This window comes from Crassostrea angulata, chromosome 4, assembly GCF_025612915.1.
Source record: "Crassostrea angulata isolate pt1a10 chromosome 4, ASM2561291v2, whole genome shotgun sequence".
NCBI lineage: Eukaryota > Metazoa > Mollusca > Bivalvia > Ostreida > Ostreidae > Magallana > Magallana angulata.
The window spans coordinates 44,468,129-44,481,082 of record NC_069114.1 but is presented as its reverse complement, the minus strand read 5'-3'; positions in this window follow the sequence as shown (position 1 = coordinate 44,481,082).

Here is a 12,954-nt window from a genome sequence, read left to right as displayed (position 1 = left end):
TAATAAGATTGAACCATTTTATTATGTAGCGTTGCTTTTGGGTGTGTAAATTGCAAAAGTATGTTATAAACACGAAAAATTAACTTTAACTGGAATATGAAACAAATCCTGATGAAATGGCAGATGTACTAGTAATGTACATAAATGCTTTAATTGAAAAATCACACATTAATTTAAAAAGTGAAACATTATTACTAATTAAGTTTACTAAATATCATTCATTTACAATCATTTAAAGGTTTACACATTTTATACATTCCTATTCATGTAGCATGATGGCGTATGACATGGGAGATCTAGAATAATCATGAGGAGATACAAAATTTAAGGTTGAATCGATCAGCTCCGTTTTGTGACGTACAGATACATTTTTTTGAATAAACAATGAAATAAACAATAACTATATCCATGTCTACTTCCACGAACGATCTTTATGTGTATTTATAACATCAAAGCGTTATAGGTTTAAACCAGAAAGTCAGTTAATTTTGAAAATACAGTGTCGGTCGAACTTGTCATTTAAATGAATATGAATGCTCTTTCATATTTATGGATATCTGAATGTAACCAATATCACTTTCAAACCATTGTGCTATTGTTATTGTTGTAACCAGTAATGCTAACGATGTGAGTGTATCTAAGCTACATACAAACAATTATAGTTGTTCATTTAAAACGGGTCATTTGTTTGATGTCAAGCAGCATTATTAAAAAAAAAATTGGAGTGTGTAAATACTTACTCTGAGAGTTTTCCAATCGTAATTAGATGTTAATAAATTACCATAATAACAGTATAACAACAGTATAATTGATTATACGTTTAATCATTATAACTGATTTATCCTTTGAACCCTTTGAATTAAGATGACATATTATTTAATAGACACATTTGATCTTGGCGAGTACCAGTCTCTGTGTCCCACAAAAGACTCAAAGAGCACACAACTTTTCCTCATCGTCCATAGAATTTAATTGGAAACTTCCAGTTCGTGACAATTCCATGAGTGACTAGTTGTATAATGTATATAAAAACCGCTTATAATGACACTTGAGAGACCGACTGATGTTAGCTTTGCAAATTATATAACAAAGAAGCATTGAATGCACGAGTTGATGTTTTTCCTCATGATATGCTTCTTTTTTTAACTCAATAAATCTGCAGGAGTGTACAGGCAGCATAAACAAAGATTGAACACTATGTTTAAAAATAGGATTGTACAGGAATCAAACTTTCTACGGTTTGAATTAAACTTTGTTGTATAAGGTAAGCTGTTGCTAAGGTATGAAAATTGTTGCACATGCGTTAGAAGTTTACATAAATTATTCAATGGGACACAATATTCAATGATACAAGTTGTACAGAATTGGCCGTGCGGTAAAAATAGTCCAATTATCATCATGAAATTTCGTGAAAAATAGGATTCAGAACATAATCACTAAATACAACTAGAGCCGAGCTCGTTGCAAAGCAACGAGTAGGTCTTCCGTCGCAACTTCGTGTAGCGAAAGGATTGTCCATCAGTCTGATTAAAACACCTCCTTCTCCTGACACTTGTCAGAGCCTGACAGACCCTGTATTGATAAAAGGTCATCTTTACACGACCATTTCTTTTTACCAATTAAAGCTTTAGAAAATAGATTGAAACTCTTAAAATGGAGACAAAAAAAATTAATTCATGCCCGTTTTCTATGTAACCTCTAGATTGAGTATTGAACCACTCATTAAACAGATAAAGGCATATCTTTGCTAAGTAGGTGTTTATTTAGATTGTATGCAAATGTGGAGGTCAAGTGGAGATAGTCTGTTATTGATACAGGTCTATCCGAACCTGGCGAGTGTAAGGAGAAGGGAAATGGTTTTTAATGATACTGGATTATCAATATGATAATAGAAAGTTCAAGAAATCGAAAACGAGACTCAATTTCAAAGTATTATTTTCATACCAGGCAAGTTCTTCCTTTAACTTACTTCAAGTTTAGTATAACTTTAAAAAGAACATCATTTATGTACATGTATATGATTAATTTAATTATAATAAAAGTGTGGATGTGGCGGTGGGGTAATGACCCAAAAATCAATTTTCTAAGCGTTAACTTAAGGGAAATTTTGGTTGAGAAATAGGGGGGGGGGGCATTGCTCCCACTGGACCATCTAAAAGGTACTGTTAGCAAGCTCACAAATGATATCCCCGCTAAGAAAGAAGTCATTACTCACGTATTTCTCTATTAAAGAATAATGGATGGTTCTTTTTCTTTAGTGAGTCAGACAAGGCAGGGTATATTTACAGGTCACAAGTAATCTTTATGTCAAACTCTAGTTTTTACTCATTTCCATTAATACAAGATATGACACATGTTTAATATGACTTGACTTTGAACTTGCGCAACTGACCCTGGGTCAAGTTCATGAAACATCATCGGTCATCAGGAATCTTTAAATGAAATAGAAACTCCCAATGTTTCTCCTTAAATGACTTAGGGACAAATCATTACACACCCTCAGGTCATAAGCAATCTTTGTGTGAAGTAAGAAATTCCTAAGTGGACCGGAAACAAATTTTGCACTTTCCTGCCAGTGACCTTTACTTTGTCCAAATGACCTTGGGTTTAGGTCATGACGCTTCGTCAGGCAATGAGTAATAGTTGTATGAAGTAAGAACACTTCCAATGTTTCTCCAACAGAAAGATATAGACCGGACACAACGTATGGACGGACAAGGTGATTTTGATTTACCCCCCCCCCCTCAATTTATTTTCGTGGGGTATAAAAATCCTTTTCGCCCGTTTTGTGCGGCACAAAAAAGACCTATATTTTTCAATTATTTCTATCATATCACATATAAATATACATGTAAATGTATGATTTGTATGCACATTTGAGTTCTTCTCATCATCGTCGGAAAGGATAAGAAACCCTTGGGGTCCAATAATGTCGTACGCATAAATAAGAAGATGTAGCGAAAGCTATAAAGACTTATTTTCTTCTGTTCTAGACTTTTTCAGAGTTAACAAGCTACAAGTTAACAATCTCCCATTTTGACAAGCTAGATTAAAAATAAAATATTCAGCTGAGTTTTAGGTCACTTAATCTGCATTACAACCTCATACTACACAACTTCAATGATTTTTTGTTATCGATGTGCATATAACAATAAGTATAATCCCCAAGAACAAATATCTATCGCAATTAAATGGATACATTTTTGGGAGGCAGAAAAGTCGCTATATTATAGTCTGCAAGTCAATTGAACTACTACAATTATTTCAAAGAAATAAGAAACTGTCGACACTTGCAGTACTCTGATGATTTAATGACGATCAACCGACTTTATTGCTTAATGTAGTCGTATATCATTACTTCTAATCCTCAGAACAAATTTTATTTAATCTTTGATTTAAAACTGTTAACTTATAAAACCAGAGACATTAATAACTTATTAAGTTATTTATGTCTCTGATAATATATGTTTTATCATGTGTATTCTGTTCATAACTATAGAAGTTTAGCGTGTTCAACAGGTTAATTTTTTAGCCCCATTCTCAGATTACGATATCGCTAATGTGAGGTTGATTGACATCGAATATTTAGACACTTATTGTTTAACAATTGACCGCTGCAGTAAAGGATCCTTCCAAATGTTACTCAATTATTTATTAATTGCTGATCTGCAGCCCGGGGGCAATATTCTGAGCTATGTGCGCTGACGCGACACGAGATTTTTGGTCGCACGTGGAGCGGATTGACTTAGCATAGACTGACCGAATAAACACACGGGTGGGAAAGTGACATACATTGAGGAGAAAAATGTACACATGTTAAGTAATCACCAAAAATAGGTCTTCGCGACATTTTGAAAATAAATAAAGCCCTTGCACTGTCATCATGAAACCGATAAAATCTAAACAAATCTTGTTTAAAAACTCATGTGAACATTCTAAAAATAATCACTAAATCCCTCAATTCTGGACAGTTCTTTTATCGTGTCAGCCTCTACCGCCAATCGCAACTTCTCGGGTCTTTCCGGCAAGCTCGGAAAAACATTTCGTATGTATTACCTAGGCGTCCATGACAACCCCCTTTTTATAAAACTTGATATAATTATAACACATTTTATGATCTGTTGAGATGTGAGCTATACTTCATTAAAGGTATCAATATACACTAAAATATAAAACAGAAACGACATACAAGACTTCTTGCCGATACTTATTTTAATGGGAAGCGACTCCATTTTGTATAAAATTCTAACATCCGGTGATGTTAATACATTCGAGGTGTTTTTCCAAACTTGCCGGAAAGGCCAGAGAAGTTGCAATTGCCTCTACCGCATGTGTTAATTTAATATTTGTTTTTTTTTATCCAGCCTTTAACGCTTGGGGAATGTTTCATTTTCTAAATTCGGCTAAATACAGGCACGTAGCATCGTTTTTGAAAGTGGGGGGGGGGGGGGGGGCAGACTCATCCAAAAAATCTTGACAAGCAAATTAAAAAAGGAAAAAGTTAATACTTTCCAAAATCCTGAAAATCCTAATCCGGGGGGGGGGGGGGGGGGAGGGGGGAGGTAACTTTAGTGAACTTATTTTTTGAATCCAATTTTTTACATGGTCCCTTAAAAGTGTGGGGGGGGGGGGCAACTCCATCTTAATTTAATTTTTTGTATGTAAATTTAAGTAAAACATTTGCTGACCAAAAAAGTGGGGGAGCCAGCCCCCCCCCCCTGCCCCCCCCCCCCCCCCCCTGATGCTACGTGCCTGAAATAATGCTTCCAATTTTGAGCGCTCTCTACAAAATATCAATAAACATGCACGTGTGATAAAGTACATGTACAAGAACACGAAGCTACCGCGGATCACTTGTCCACTCGCGCGGGATCTCCTTGGCTATGTTTTAGGGGTGATCATCAATTTAAGGTTTAATCTTTGTGGTTTTTCGTTGTTTATCTATAACATTATTAGTACATGTATAGTTTTGAGAACATTTTAGAATTACAAATTCACTATTGATTTATGTCTGATGATGTTTCTGATTTGGAATAATATCGCTTTTATCAATTTTTTAGAGGGGCTTCTCAATTCACATTCTAATGTTTAATTAAATAAATTGAAGGTGAACAAACTTTAAGAACATAAAATTGAAACAGTTCTTGTATATATATCTTGTTATTAGATAACCGCTGACCTCTATGTAGTGCAGCCGCGACCGATTTTCTACGCCACGGATGAGGGATCGGATAACTTACGTAAAGGCAAAACACACATAGAGAGCTCAGAACCCAGGAAGATTTACAATGTTTGCAGTATGATGACTAAACTCTAATTAATATAAGTTTTTTTCCCCTTTAATCCCACGGTTGATCTATCTGTCTGATCTGCTTCAGTTCGAGAATGACATTGCTTTTACGATTAAACAGAACGATTTCTTATTGACACTCTATCGTTAAATTCAAATTAAGAAGAGTAAGCTTTAATGCCATTGTGTACGATTCTTGTGTTTGCGGCTAAATAAAATCACATATGACAGACGCGATTCTTGTGTATTAGATAACCGCTGACCGCTAGGTAGTCCAGCCGCGACCTTGGCGATCGATTTTCTCGGCCCCGGCCGAGATGGGTTATGTAATGACGCACACAACTAAGAATTTAGGTCGATTTGAAATGCTTAGGTAAAATGACTCAAATCTATTTCATGAAAGTTATTTTTTTTTAATCTAGTTTATGTATCTCACTAGATAAGAAAGAGAACGTTTATATTTTCTCGTTTTTGTTTTTCTTAACGGTTGTCCACTATAGGACCTAAACAGAGGTGACTCCAAAAAAAAAAGGCTGCAAGAAAAACATGTACACGTATACTTTTTAGACACTTTTTCAAATGAATCAAAGCATCCCGTATATGCTGGTACACTTTCAGCTGTTAATTTATGTACGTTATGCGCACGATGACGATTCTCTTACTTGCCAAATGAATACAGCTACATGTTAACAAGACAAGCTTTTTACACTCATATTACGCATTACCGGTACAAAATAATTTTGTAACGACATTGATAACACAATGATGAACAACTTTTCTATCGACAACTATAGCGAAATATTAACCATTTTTGAGTTATAAAGCGAAGACTTTTAAGGGCTCTATACCCCTAATTTAAGGGACCAGCCCTTTTTCAATGGTGTCAAGTGAAAGCCCTTGATATTTTGCACATATTTTGTTCTATATGTGTTTAGAGAAAATTTTAAACTATCAGAGCTACATAACAAAAACACAACCAAAAATCAGCATTTTTTGAAACACAAATTCAAATTAATTTTTTGAACATTTAAAGGAGAAAAATTGTAAAAACAAAACTCGGAGGACAACGTTCAAACTCTCTATTTTTAAGATTTGTTACTTTGTAACACATGATGTGAGCGGTTTCAGAGCCTTTGCGTGCACAAGAATGCCTATATTTTTGGGAAAAAGGGGAATAACTCGGTATTGGAAGTGTCGATTTCAACGAATTTCCTTAGATATTGAGAAATATGAACTACCAATAAGCTCTGAAAATTTGAACTTTATAGGACAACAAACAAGCAAGATATTTGAGTTTTAAAAAAAGTCTAGAAGAAAAAAAAGAATAAAAAGAGTTACCAACAGAATCAGTACAAGGTCTTCCGTTGAAAACGGAAGACCTTAATAATTGAGGAATTCAATGTTATCAGAGATTTACCAAAGGTATGCTAGTTTTGGCATTTTCTGCAGTTATTAATGTAAAAAATACACCAAGAAAATATTGCCAATAAATTGTAATATTTATGTTTGTACTTTGTTTGATCTCGTTTACTTCTCCAATTTGTAACATCTAATATAAGTAGTGCATTTGACAACATTTATTAAACGTATTGTTTAAATATATGTTCTTTGTCTATTTAACATAAAATCACTTATAAACATGTCTTATTTCACCAGCATAAGTTGAAAGATACCAACAGTTGCCATTAGGTATTGAAAATACCATCTTAAAAATGCCCAGCTAGTGGAATGCGAATGCTAAGATCAAAACATTTTCGAAACTAGTTTATGAAATGCTATTACATCTGTACAATGTCTGAAAATTTATTGCAAAGGCCATAGATCCAAGTCTAAAACAATGTATTTCCATCATGTTAATAAAATTATTGTGTCATTATTTTTTATGGGGAATGCATCAGCCCAATACCTTTGTTTTTAAGCATCCATTTTTTTTAATTCCTCATTTTTAAACTGAGATCAAAATGTTAAAAAAATCAAGTGTCGTGAATGTATTGGGCCTAAGAGTTCTGAGTAAGTTCAGATAGAGACAACACTCAATCAAGACTAAGTTAAAAAGAGAAACATCAAAGCATTTATTTTCTTTCAAAAAATGTGCATCTTATTATCGAGAAAAATATTTAAACAATTAGTATGTAGTCAGGGTGTAAAAACCATATCGGATTCCTTAAAGAACATCGCTCTTGTAATGTTTGGGATCGTTCTTTTTAAATGCAAAAACATCAAAAGAGATTGACAATATAATTAACCAAACAGCTTGTTTTTTGTGTCTGTGAAATAGAAAACAAAACTAATTGGTCCAATATCAAAACAATGCATCATAAATTGTCTATGTTTCATAAGGTTTAAATACATAAAGCAACTCGTTGAATTAAATGGTTTGAAATATTAATTTCAATATTTACAATGCTTAACTTTAGTATTTTCAAAAGCCTGCTCAAAATCAATGTTAGTTGTCAAGTTATAAGATAGATACAGATTTCAGATTTCATTTATATCGCTATGTTAACAAAACTTGTTTTTTGTTTTTGTTTGTTATTATAGGTTGTACATTCTTGTAAAAACATTTTTTTCTTTAGATTGTTCAATTTTTAAAATTATTATGAATGTAATTTAAACAGTTTGTATTGTTCTCACTTCCTAAGCTCTCTATATCGCTTATAACTTAACTATCGACGTTAAAACTTTGGCTGACCAATGTGAATATCTAGAATAGGTAATGCATTGTAGATACTGTAATGTATAAAAAATGGAAAAGTGACCTTTGAAGGTGTCCAAGTAGCGTAGTAACGTAGCTGCGACCCGAGTTCGATCCCCGTGATCGACAGAGGTTGTATGTGGTAGGGTATGGCGGTTGCCCGCTTGGACACGTGGGTTCTCTCCGGGTTCTCCGGCTTCTTCAAACACCAATGACCCCCCTCGCGCTTATATCCGTGCCAACGAGAGATATTGATATAATTTGTAGAACTTGCTTATCAATCGTTGTAAAATAAATAAAGTTCAGTTTCAGTTTCAACTTTGAAGAACGTTGTGACCTTTATAGTTTGTCCGCCTGACCATTGTGACACTCGTCTGAAAAGTGTTGACTATAAAAAGTAGGAACGTAGCCTGATTTTGAAAGTGGGTGTGGGCTTGGGGGTGTGCGCAGTGGGTAGACTTATCCACAATTTTGTCCAGCAAAAAAAAAAAAATGAATACGAAACATGTATATCTTGACACAAAATTTTCTCCATTCTATCAAAGGATTCACTGGACAATCTTACAAAAGGTCAGGTTTACTCAATGTAACTCTGAAATCATACGTAAATGATATATATCTTGGTTACCAACAAATGGTCACCTTTTGTAGTGTTAATCTCGGTTAACAAATTTAAATTTTTTCAATGGCACATAAAATGTAAAATGGTTTATTCTGTTTTATTGTTGGTATTTCCATGCTTCAAAAATCGAAAGGTTTTTAGTTACAACAAATGATAACCAACCAATCAAGTAAGGACATTATCCAATTGTGAACGTCATCTTCGAATACTCTTGCACCGTCAACATCATGACAATAGCCAAATTAAAGAATAAGAGTGATTTTCTGTAGTTCACCTCAAAGCAGAACGACTACATTTACTTATTAAGACATTGGTTTCTTATTTTTGGATATCGTTGGTTCTACATGTGTATAATTCACAAAGCAGTGCAGACAAATTGAATCTGCGTTAGCGCGGTATGATAATTTGTCTGCACGGCCTGGCATATTATAGGACCGACGATATCCAAAAATAAGAATATAATGCTTATATTTACATTCTTGCAATGTTCACAAAATAAATGTGAAATATACCTCATAATCACTCAATTATCCTGTGGTTAAGTTTAAGTTGATTGAATAGCTACTGTAACAGCCAAAACCATGAACTTTGATTTTCACTTGTGACGTTGCACTTTAACAGCGTTCAACGTTTGTAACGTCATTATAAAACTCATCAAATAATGAAAAATTAACTAATCAAACCTTATTTGAGGTCATATATTAAGGCGTTGCCCACTTATATAATGAAAAAAAACATAAAACATATAACAGCCTTTGGTATATCGTCAATTATAGTTTTATAGAAGAAATACTCGAATACTTTTATAATGTTAACATGGAAATCGTGAAAGATTATTGAAATAGTTTTTTAAAAAACGGAATTGGATAACTATTCAATTTTTACAACCCTATCAGTGTCCATGCAATATGAGTTTTATTAATGAAAAATGACATCCGCTGCTATGGTAACAAGGCCAAGCAATACGAAAAATAAATTCCAAATTAAAGGAAATAAAGGAAATAAGAATTTAAATGCCTTTTAGACACCTTTACCTTCGGTTACCATGGTAGCGGGTCCACATAACATCAAATAAATGATGTTAAGTTTTTGTTTTCACACATCAAATTCTTTTTCAAACTGTAAAGTATGAAGAAAATCCGTGACTATGTGTGGCCATTGAATTTTGATTCAACGAATACCATCATTCCATGTTGTTCAAAATGTATTTATTCATTGTTATTTATGGTAATAAATTGTACTAGAACGGAGTCCAAAAGAATATTTTGCATAGTATTATACTTATCATAGAAAATATCATGCATAACATGCAAAAATCATCATTGATTCGTTGTGAAGAAAAGGGTTCAACGAGTATCAAAGTGTGGCTTAACATTATTTGCATTTGCAATCAATTTCCCAATAGACTGGATCATTTACGTAACTGGAAATATTCAAGGGACTGAAAAAAAAACAACTTTTTAGGCTTGTATTATTATAAAGATTCCTTATTATACGCGCACAGTTTGTAAATTTCAGCTGTGGTTCCTGAAGTTAATTAAAACCTGAAATGTCAATTAATAGTTACAATACTGATTCCTTCCAATCCTATTGTCTCCGAAAGCTGATTTCACATTGAAACATTTATACATTAAAAGTACCCAATCATTTTAATGTTATCATATCGAGATTGTATTTCATTTGTTTATATTTTGTAGTTATATGATCATAAGTATATTCGATAATCAAACTGCATCCTCGCTTAAAAAACACTGCGCATATTCACTATATAAAAGGAAATCAGCGATAACACGTTCTGGAACTTGAAATACTGGTATAACCATTTAGCAAGAAAGAGTTATTTTATGAGCCTTAAAATGAATGGAACTTATTGTATCATTTGGTCGTTTCTTCTATATGGGGTGTGTTTTATTGGTATGATTGATGGTTGTCCCGCTGACTGTTCTTGCGGTGGGGATACGTGTAAATATGTGGCTTGCTACAATCGAGGCCTGGAAAACATTCCGACGGGGATACCCAATGATACATGCAGATTGTAAGTCATTTTCATATTTATTGTATACTTCTACTACATGTAGAAATGAATACGATAATGCTAAACTAATTAAGTGATTTACCTTACAAATATAAAATAACCAATTACCAATAAGTTACTGAAACATAATACCTCTGTAAATTTATAAAATTGATTTTCACATCTTTATCATTCATTATTATAAATGATATACCGCGCAAGCGCGAAAATAAACACTTTATACATTAATAGGATATTATGCTCAATATGTTGAACCATTTTTTCTGTTAATTTTTGTGTATATACTGTGCCCGAAATCTCTCTTAATTGCTTTTTGACCTATTGTTTAAAATTTAAATTAAAAAACCCCATGTTTGGCTGAATATTTAAGGAAGCGGGCATGGATTAAAAATCTAAACCGAAATGGATGATATATACCTGTACGTGGCCTTTATGTAATTCTTTATGTTGCAGCTGACTGGAAATAAAAATAACAAACTTTTTTTTAATTTAAAACCACTGAGTTGGTATTAAGTGCGTCGTATCTCTAGATTTCATTTTAAAAGTAAAATTTGACTTTGATTTGTATCAATGTCCTAAATAAAAATGTCAGATAAAAGACTATTTTGAAAAAAACAATGATGGGGGGGGGGGTTCCCCCACAATTCAAACTCGCCGTTTTATGCATGATTTATTTATTAATATAGACGTAGAACAGAATATGTTAATTGTTTACAAATTAATTTCTTAGTTTTTTTTGCAAATTATAAACCAAATTTGTCAGTTTCAAAGTATTTGCCAAATAGTTATCTGCCTTACAATCTCCGCCATTATGTTTAGTCAACCCGTGTTCCTTGGCACCCCGTTCGGAAAGTACTTTCAATCCGAACTAAAATCTAGTTTTAATAAATAGTTTAATAAAAACTAAAATCGCATTTAATTGTTCCATTTTATTTCTTATCTGTTACTGTATTAAAGTATCTAATCCAAGGTATTTGCCCGCTATGCATGATGAACTCGTCCAACACTTTTCGTTGATTATTAACCTGCGTTCTTGTTACCCCGTTCTGCAAAGTTCTTTCCCGTTCTCTCACCAAAGGTCGTGCTTCGCAAACGAACGAGTTTTCTCTATCAAAATTAAAATCGCGTATTTAAGAAACGAATGGCCTTATTTTATTTATTCAGCATGATGTGTCAACTTTTAACTTTTATAGTTTATTGGCAAAATGTTTTAATTTTTTTTAGTATAGATTATTATAGTTTTAAATAAAGTCTTCCCATTCATAACCCTGTCCCGTCCATTTTATCCATTCTTAATTGATATTCAAATCATTTTTCTTGAAAATGTGAGGAAATGTAATAACTTTCCTTTTGGTCTCTTCTTAATAAGTCGCAGCTGTCTTAAATGATCATTTGTGGCAGAATGTAAACTGCCACCTAAGACAGGTGGACTCTTATTCCAAGTTTCAAATCACTGAAGAAAAATCTCTAAAATCTCTGATTTTGTTCATTTTAAACATAGTTTCGACACATTCAACGAATTAAGAACTTATAAGTCACAAAAAATCATTTTATTTAAACATATTTCTTAAAAAAGGTCTTATAGTTTATCTATGTTTTATTAAAGTTTAATTCATTTTCTTCATATATTTTTTTTTATTTTATTTTGTGTTGTGGAGATAATAACTCATATGTTATATTTACAAATGATTGTCACACAAAAATCATGACACAATTTCCAATATTTTTATTGAGGACATGCATTGTTTACCAAGCTCTACAGCCATGGTCTTATTTTTTAACTGGGAAGATTTCTTTCTACTTTTTATTCACCTAAATTTAATCAGAGTGCTTGAATTTTACTCAGAAATGAATATTACTGGCAATAGGGCTTATATACATGTTGAACACAAGACTATAAACAACTAAAAACAATGGCGACTGGCCGCGTTAGATAGGCAGCCGCTTAAATGAGTTAATATAAAGTGAAACACTAAACGGGTGGAATTGAAACTGGCAGTTCATATGAAATGGCCACTGATTAAAGGTGGCCGTATCAGCAGGTGCGACTGTATTAAAATCGTTTTAACGTGCCAAAATAACTTGAAACAGTTTCTCAACTCATAGGAAAACGAGAAGATAGCGGGTAGGAAATAGAAGCAGAATGGATACATAATGAAGTATTATATAAGTCAAATAGGCGAAAAATCAGCAATTTGATAAAACAAAGTATGAGTGTCTCAAATTTAATTCAGTAGATAAGAACAAAAGACCCAGCGGATAAGAACTCGGGATCTACGGTTCACAAGTGCGATACATTAACCACGTGATAA